Genomic DNA, 8811 nt, shown 5'->3' on the forward strand with positions numbered 1-8811 from the left:
AAAATTATTATTTAATTAAAACCGTCATTATAGGTCTCAAAATTACCTTAATATATAATACATAAATTACATCTTAAAAAAAAATTAATTTACTAAATAAAAAAGAATTCGACCGTGACAGGACTCGAACCTGCAATCTTCGGATCCGAAGTCCGACGCCTTATCCATTAGGCCACACGGTCCTTGTGACGATAGGTGCTATAATTTTGCTACGTAAGGGCATTTATTTACACAACATTATGCCAAAGTAATGTTAGTTTTCTCTAATGCCCTTTGAAAACCTATAATTAATTGCTTTTAATATAACCAAAAGATATTGAAATGTTTAAAAATACTTCAGCAAGTAGCCTTATAAGTTTCTTAAGAGGCCTTTAGGATGTTAAACTTTCACTTTGGAAGAAAAATATTCTTTCCAGAACTTCTAATCTATATATACATATGTATATATCTTTTTGTTTCTTTATGAATTGAACATTTACTTTAATTTGCTATGAGAAATAATAATAATTAAAATACTACTAAGAGTAAGTTCTAAAGAAACGGAATTAATCCTCTTCTGTGCAAAAATAAAATATCAGAATAAAAAATTAGGATATTTAATTTCTTAAGGATATATTAATCAATCGATTAAATTAAGAATTATCTGTAAATATTTGTAAACAATTAAGTATTTATACATTTACCAAGTTTAATTAAATTCTTACCAGTGTATGGATTGTATTATATTTATAAAAACTATGTTAAATGGGTAATACTTATTTAGCTATATTGTAATACAAATTATTGTATGATTATATTTAAAATAAAATATATTTATTTCAGAAAAACAATACAATTAGAGCAAAAATAATTAAAAACCAAAACAATAATAGTTACAATAGGTAAGATGGTAAATATATGTTTTCCAAAGGCTTATCAATTATTTTTATAACTTTTATTTATTCATGTTTTAAATATTGCTGGTTATTTTTAATTTATTTAAGAAACACACAAATACAATATTTATTAAAACATTTACAAAATAAAATAAAATACATTGTTGACTTTTTTTGTTTGCAAGGTACATAATTAAATTTTGAAATTAATACGTCAAGTGTAATTAATTGAATCATAAGCATATCTAAATATAAGTTAACTATAGTAACATTAATTATAATTAAATTAAGAAATGAATTTATATAGTGATCTGAATTTTAAAATTTATGAAATAATTTCAGTAATAAAATGATTATTTTTTTTTTTTTACTCCTATTTGGATTTTGAGTTAAATTTTATCTTCTCATGTGTGTTATTTGTATTTTTCTATCCTGATGATTCTTATTAATGAAACATATAAGATTAACTGTTTGTCGCTAATTTAAGGATGCAGGACTTAGTGTACGGAATCTTCCAATTCTATTATAATAATTATTTTATATCTTTTTAGATTAATGAATTTCATAAGTTAATTAATTTTAAAATGCCAATTATATTTAATTAAAACTTTATTAATTTTATTTTCAGGAATTTATAGCCTTTATTTTACTTATTTATTCCTCATGCCGGACGAAGAACGTTTCGGGCTCTTTTGCCCATTATCACATTCGACACGTGTCATCTCAATTAAAACGATTTTTTACACATTCCAAACTGAATATAAGTCCTATTTTTAAATTCTTATTTTATTTATCTATTGTTTTTTTCATAAGTGCTGTTTTCTGAAAATGTTTTGTCTTTTAAATTGTACATTTTTCTTTATGTACTTCTGTATACCAGCTCATAACATTTTAGTGCATTTTTTTTTTTTTTTTTTTAACAATACTAATGAAAAATAGAAAAATAAGGATTTAAAAAAAGTGGATATATTCAGTTTTAAAAATATAAAAAATTGGTTCAATTAAGATGACATATGTCCAAAAATCAATAATCTGTATATCAGCTCATAAAATTTCAGTGCAATTTTTTTTTTTTTTTGGAAAACAATACTAATGAAAAATAGAAAAATAGGGATTTACAAAATAGGACATATATCCAGTTTGAAAAATATAAAAAATTGGTTCAATTAAGATGACATATGTCCAAAAATTAATAATAAGAAAACAGAACCTTTTTGCTTTATCAAAAAGAACCTTTGGAACTGAAGTGGTAGGATTAAAACTGATTATTTATATTTATTTTTTTTTTAATTAAAATTCAGGATACTTATTAAATTTAGGATTAATTCTCAAAAAAGTTATTAATGTCGAAAAACTGGTCGTTTGTTTTAGATTAGCTTTTCAAAAAAAAACAACCCATTAATATGAATTCATAACCAGTAAAATGGTTTAATCTTCTTTTTAAAAAAATATTTTCCTTTATAGTAACCTTATAAACGGAGATTTTTTCTATACATTTACATATTGCTTTTGTAGATGCGCTGTTTACATCACATTCTCAAGATTTAAATTAATATATAGATAATAATATTTGTAGAGTTTGAAGTCACTGTTTGACTAGAACGTGGAACGCTGGAGTGGAGTGATCATCAATTCGAGCCCATGAAATATTCGTCATTCCACTTTCTTTTTCCCTTTGGAATGATCTTCATTGAAACCTCCTAATTTTAAGGCATATTTACGTGATTTCCCTTAGTTTTCATTGAAAACATTTGGATAACGTGGCTCGGACCTTGGTCAGGTTTGGCTATTATCAGTAGCTATCATGATGCTAGCTGGTCTGACCTTGTCCATGGAATCGGCAGTGATAGCTTCATATATTTTATTCATTTCGATTCAAGTCTGTGCAATTATTATTTAATATTAATAATTAAGATAATTTATTATCTTAGGTCTCGATGAGCTACTGATATTAGAACCAAACTAGTCATTATTTAGAATTAGATAAAGAAAACAACGTTTAAGTACTTACCAGGATTTTTTAAAAATATTTTCCATAAGAAATCACTTAAGGCCTTTGTCTCAGATTTTCATGTTTTTTTAATTTTTATATTAGTGATATATTACTAATATATATTTTTTAGAAGATGGTTAGGCTAATATAGCTTCTTCAAAATTGTTCGAAGACGAGGTCTTTTGTGGTTGGCCTATCTGGACCCTGTTTCATAATAAAGTACAAAGTAATACTATTAATCTTGTAGTCAATTACACAGACTTCTACAATAGTAACTTGTACTTTGGTATTTTTTAATTCCTGTAATATCACTAATAGTCATCCCTATAATGAAAATAATAAGTATTAGTTAAAATGGATTTAGTGAATGACACAAATTCTTCCTTATTAAAATACAATAGTTTATTTCATATCATCAGCAACGTTTCGGGAGATTTCCCCCATCTTCAGGCTGGTAAAAAACAAATTCAACAAAACCATAAACATGCGCTTACAACAACACTAATATATCATATACACTCAAAGAACTATTTATAAACTATTTACTTGATAACAAAAAACCTATATATGACATATAATTTTCTCCTATTTGTCATTCTTGCTAATAAATATATTATAATATTAATGTCATTTAATGAGTAAAACTTGCTAATGGTCATACATTTTAGGAGAATAATTACCTTCCTGAAGGTTATCTTATAGAATAATTGAATAGAAAAATAATTGAATCAGTACATATTACAAAAAACATTGACAAAGCAATCAATTATAAAACTGATACAAAAACTTTAGGCACACATTATATGGATATTATAAATAAATTAGCGTTTTAATTTTAATGTGGTTTTTTATATAATATAGAATTAATTTAGTCAAAGTGTTTATAATTATAAAAGAAAATAATGTTATATAATAAATAGAATAGAAATGGTTTTTTAAAAAATTTTGAATTTCGTGCCCATTAGAAAAATAGGTCCTACATAACAAACTATGGTGTTCAGTGTCATTATTGATACGGTACTTTGCCTTATTATACGGCAACTTATTCATTTATTTTTTAATTTACAGCAGACTTCTGATTGTATAACAGCAACACGCCATTTTTATATTTTCGGAAATAGGATAAAGCAAATGTTCGAATTTGCGATGTGTTGTATTGGCCGTTTTTAGTTCCATGTTGAGCGAGTGAGATCGATTTTATACTATTACTTATGCAGCTAGAAAGAATATTTGGTAGTAAATTTGAATATGCAAAATTTTAACCATTAATAAACTATAATATTTAAATTAATGTATTTTTCAATTATTTTACCAGGTCAATAAATGGACTTGATCCAAACGTTTTTCAATACAGTAATAACTTCATCAATTGTGAATTTGTTTTTTTTAACACCTAAATAATTTAAACTAAAAACTTTTTTGTGACCACGGACACTGCAACGTGTTAGAAAGTCTGAAAATGACTAAAAAATGTTAAAATATACCTGATGAATCCGTTCTTAGTTGTTTAATTCAATTTGTAACAATGTCCAAACCCAAGAAATCATTACCTATTTTTTAAAATAATTTATAATTATTATTATTTTTTTTTATATCTTTATTTATATTTACAACTGTATATAATAGTACATGGGATTATACAATGGCATGATACAGACATATAGAAAAACTACCCATTGGTAGCACTGAAATAACGTGTTTACATTAAAAGGTCTCGTAGCCATCTTCTTTTCAGGTGCCTCGGAGGATTGTCAGGAATGGAAGAGGAAACTAGTGGGCTTAGGTGGTAAGAAATTTTATAATGGAAGGATTGATATCTGGTTCGGGCTAGATCGGTTACATATGAAACGTTAAGGTCTTTATGGATGATTTTATTTGTGACAAAGTAAGGACCATTGGGGATTTTACGAAGGATTTTGAATTGTTAGGATTGGATACGAGAGGAATTAGAAGTTTCCTAATTTAAGAAATTTTATAGGTAGGTAATTGACTAATGATAAATAAAAAAAAGTGAAGTGAAATAGTTGTTGTTGTTGTTGTTGATTGTTGCTTAAAGGCGTAAAACCCTCTGGTCATCAACGCCTATGGGATGATAAAAGTAAAAAAAAAAAAATAATAAAATAAATAAATAAATAAAAAATAGAAAAATAAAAAAATTGAAAAATAATTTAAAAAAAAAATTAAATAAAATAAAAAACATAAAAATCGAAGAGGAATTATAATTTATAAAGGAGGCGATGTGCTTTTAAAAATTCAAATACTCGTGTAATTTTAGCTTCCTCATCTGCGAGAGTTTCGGATAAATTTGGGGTCAGTCCTATCCTGTTTATTGTTGGTAAATAGTGAGTACACTCTTCGAAAATATGTCTAATCGTAAGAATGGACTGACAATATTTGCACGTTGGAGGTGGCAGTTTTCTGATCAGGTGAGAGTGCGTGAGGAGAGTATGACCTATTCTCAAGCGGGCCAGAGCAACCTCCTCCCTGCGGCTGTTGCGGTAGGATGTCGACCATGGTTTTACTGATCGTTTTATTTCTTTTAATTTACTGGGAGAGCTTTCATCCCACTTGGCCTGCCATAAATAGTAAAAATCATAATACTTACGATTTATGCAATATTAAGAAATTATGAATTAAAATTTCGTGTTGTTTGGTTTTTGTACTATTCGCCCTTAAGATGTAGTCATATACTGGTACTGGTACTGGTATTTGGTGAGGGAAACAATTCTAAACCAAGGTGGGAGTGTCAAGAATCATTCTTCGGGACCGACGAAAAATTAATGTATAACTACCCCAGGTGGGAATCGAACCCACAACGTTCGAAACCGAGCACCCTGGGACCTGCGCCACAACCCGCACGGCCGTCACGTGCCTTATAGTCATATAAAATATAAAACAGGTTGTCCGTGGAAATGGAGAGTATCACTACAATGTTAAAAAAAAAAAGTTTTTTTGCCTGAGGGGACCTTAAAAACATTTCAGTTAGCTGCGAAGAAAAACACTTTTAGTAGTCGAGTAAATAAGATTATATTATAAAAGATTTATTATATGAGCAAGCACATATATAGTATTTTTATTTATTCTTAAAAAAGATAAACAAAAAAAAAAAAAAAGAAATCTGGCTCCACGAAACTATTCATGGCCACCTTCTCAATTTTAATAGAGGCAATCTCCTTCTGCTTCTAGGTCATCAATTCCTAGCGTCCTTTTAGAACTATATTTTATTCCAATAAGACAGTAAGGACTTCATTAACACTCTAGTATACGTTAAAAACTTATATAGTTATTACAAGATAGATGTAATTACTTCACATTGCCATGCATCTATTAGACATTAAATTACCGTTATTAATTTTCAAATTACAGTTCTGAAGATATTAAATATAATTATAAAATTATTCAAATGAACCATTTATAACTTAACCTTTTTGCTTTAAACTTGTATTGGTTGTAGATTAGTGAAATATAATTAAGGTTCTGCTACAACCTCGAAGGTGGGATTATAATGGAGGTTAAGCCAAGTGACGCCAGAAGGCGTGGTCTATTACTTTCGTAGGCGTGGCATTAGGTACGCCATATTTGACAGTTGAGAGCTGTTGCCAGAAATGGCTGCGCAGGAGAATTAAAAAAAATTGAGAGTTACTGAGTGTGCTCACATTTTGATATTGGTTTTTGGTATTACTATTAATTCTCAGTTACTTTTTTTGTTGAAAACATATTCTGAAATTAATGTTTACTTTGTTTTGTAAAAAAACTTTCTCCATTATATCAGAAACAATTATTTGTTTGCATAAAACATTATATTTGAATGTATTTCGTAAAATAAATTATTTTTTTATTAACTGTTCCGAGATAACATTAAAAAAAAAAAAGTTTATATTTTATATTCACTTCTTTCTTTTTAGAAGAGTAAATATATTTTAGGATCCTTAATATTTAATGATATCAAATATGAAGTGACATTTTTTAAAAATAAATAATATCAAATTTTATCTATTATAGTCTCAAAGCTTTTTATTTCTCTTATAAGTCCGACGTTTCGGCCAATCCGGCCATCTTCAGGGACAATCTACTTAATACAACTTTGAAACTATAAAATTTAAAAAAAACTCTAACTTCATGCAGGCTATTCTGCCCAGGTCAAAACATCAATATCTAATTAGTCAAATATCACTTTAAAAAAATTCAAAATCATTATATCACTATTCCTTAAACTTTCATCACAACAATCTTTGACATTTTTGTTTTACTGTTTTATTCTAACGAATTTCCAGCTTGGGTATATTATTTATTATTAGTTTATATAAACGATCAGTAACTCATCATTTTTGTAAAATTACTACAATTGATTATCTATTTCATGTATTTCACTGGTTAACTCCGGATTGGTCCATAAACAAATAAATAAATTATTATTATATTCACATAGGAGAGATTTTTTCATTCATTTATTTATTTCATTTTATTTTAGTATGTATGAGATCATTCACCACTATTACCTATTGCTTACAACTTTGTGGCAGATTGTAATCTCTATCAATAAATAAAAAGTATTTTAAAAAGTTTAAAAAAAATATTCACATTGAAATGAGTCTGAACATAACAGAGAAAGAAGCAGGAATTTCTAAAAACCGCTTAATGGATTTTCATTATAGATATACCGAATCGTGGGAAATAACATTTACTACAACTTCTATCCTGTTAACATTTCCCATTAAATTAACTGTTTGTTCGAAATGTGGGAAATCTATATCAATTTCACCGTTGAGCGCCTTCAAGGGGCGTGGCCCTATTCTCTATAAAAACGGAGCCATCCTGTTATTCCTGCAGAACCCTTTATTAGAATTTTCCTCATAAAAAATGCAAAGCGTTTACTCTAACAATTATCGTGAGATGCAGTACTAGGATTGTTTAATCTTAATATTATTATTTTAGGGTGCTGTTTTTATCCCCCCCCCTCCTAAAAAGGACAAAAAATTCCATCGGCAAGGATCATATCCAGTGACCATGATAAGGGGCCTCTACATGTTGGCCGAGCCATGGCGAACTCAGACATACGCGAGCATGTGGATGGGTGGCTTGGCTTGGTTGGCCTAGGCTCGTTCCCGAACCGTCGAGAGTCGGTTTTTGGACACAGATCAAAGGGGTTCGTGAGAGCGCTCGTGTAGCGTCTCCACCATTGTTCTTTGTCTAGTTGCAACTGAGAGCTGTCACTTTTCTTATGTTGTTTAAGTACACAAGATTATCAATTCAGAACGTTTGTCTAGTAAATGTTATAATAGTCGAAATCAACGATCAGTCTTGTAGCTGAATCTTAAATAGAAAACTGATATGAGGTTTTCTAGTGTGGTAACGTAATTACTTATTACATAATGTAATTACATAAACTGTTACTGAAAGATAAACATTATAAAGTAAGTGTCATTGCCAATTGCCTGTGTTGAATAGGCCTCCTAGATAATATTATAGTGCTTATAACGAACATGATATCGCTAATATTTCGAATTAATTAAAGATAAGAAAGAGACATATTTAATGCGAGAGTTCTCGCAGGGGTAAAATAGTTTTTGATTAGTAAGTTACGAATGACTGTGTTAATATCTACTGCCATTAGTCCCTACCCTGGGTTTTTCATTTTAATACAAAAAACTCTATATTCCACATCTGAAACCAACAACTCTAGGGCAAATCTTTTTTTATTAATTTATTTATTGACATTTATAACTGTATAAAAAAAATACAAAGCAAATTTGAAGTAAGATCATAATGATATGATACGGCATGTAGACAAACTACCCAGTTGTAGAACTCTTTACTTTAGTTGAACTAAAAGCATTTTACAATGTAAAGTCAAATATCACTTTAAAAAAATTCAAAATCATTATATCACTATTCCTTAAACTTTCATCACAACAATCTTTGACATTTTTGTTTTACTGTTTT

The 8811-nt window shown here is 28.3% G+C and overlaps 1 protein-coding gene and 1 non-coding gene across 3 annotated transcripts in view; one reads left to right on the forward strand and one right to left on the reverse strand.

Annotated features, from left to right (window-relative positions):
* snu (snustorr) overlaps positions 1 to 8811 on the forward strand; it is a 524182-nt gene that overhangs the window by 85776 nt on the left and 429595 nt on the right. The gene's annotated exons all lie outside the window — the stretch shown is intronic.
* On the reverse strand, positions 110 to 182 carry TRNAR-UCG (transfer RNA arginine (anticodon UCG)). The gene has a single exon. It is a non-coding gene; the product is annotated as a tRNA-Arg (tRNA).

This window comes from Halyomorpha halys, unplaced genomic scaffold (assembly GCF_000696795.3).
Source record: "Halyomorpha halys isolate HHAL.00 unplaced genomic scaffold, Hhal_1.1 Scaffold2.1, whole genome shotgun sequence".
In the NCBI taxonomy this organism is placed as follows: Eukaryota; Metazoa; Arthropoda; class Insecta; order Hemiptera; family Pentatomidae; genus Halyomorpha; species Halyomorpha halys.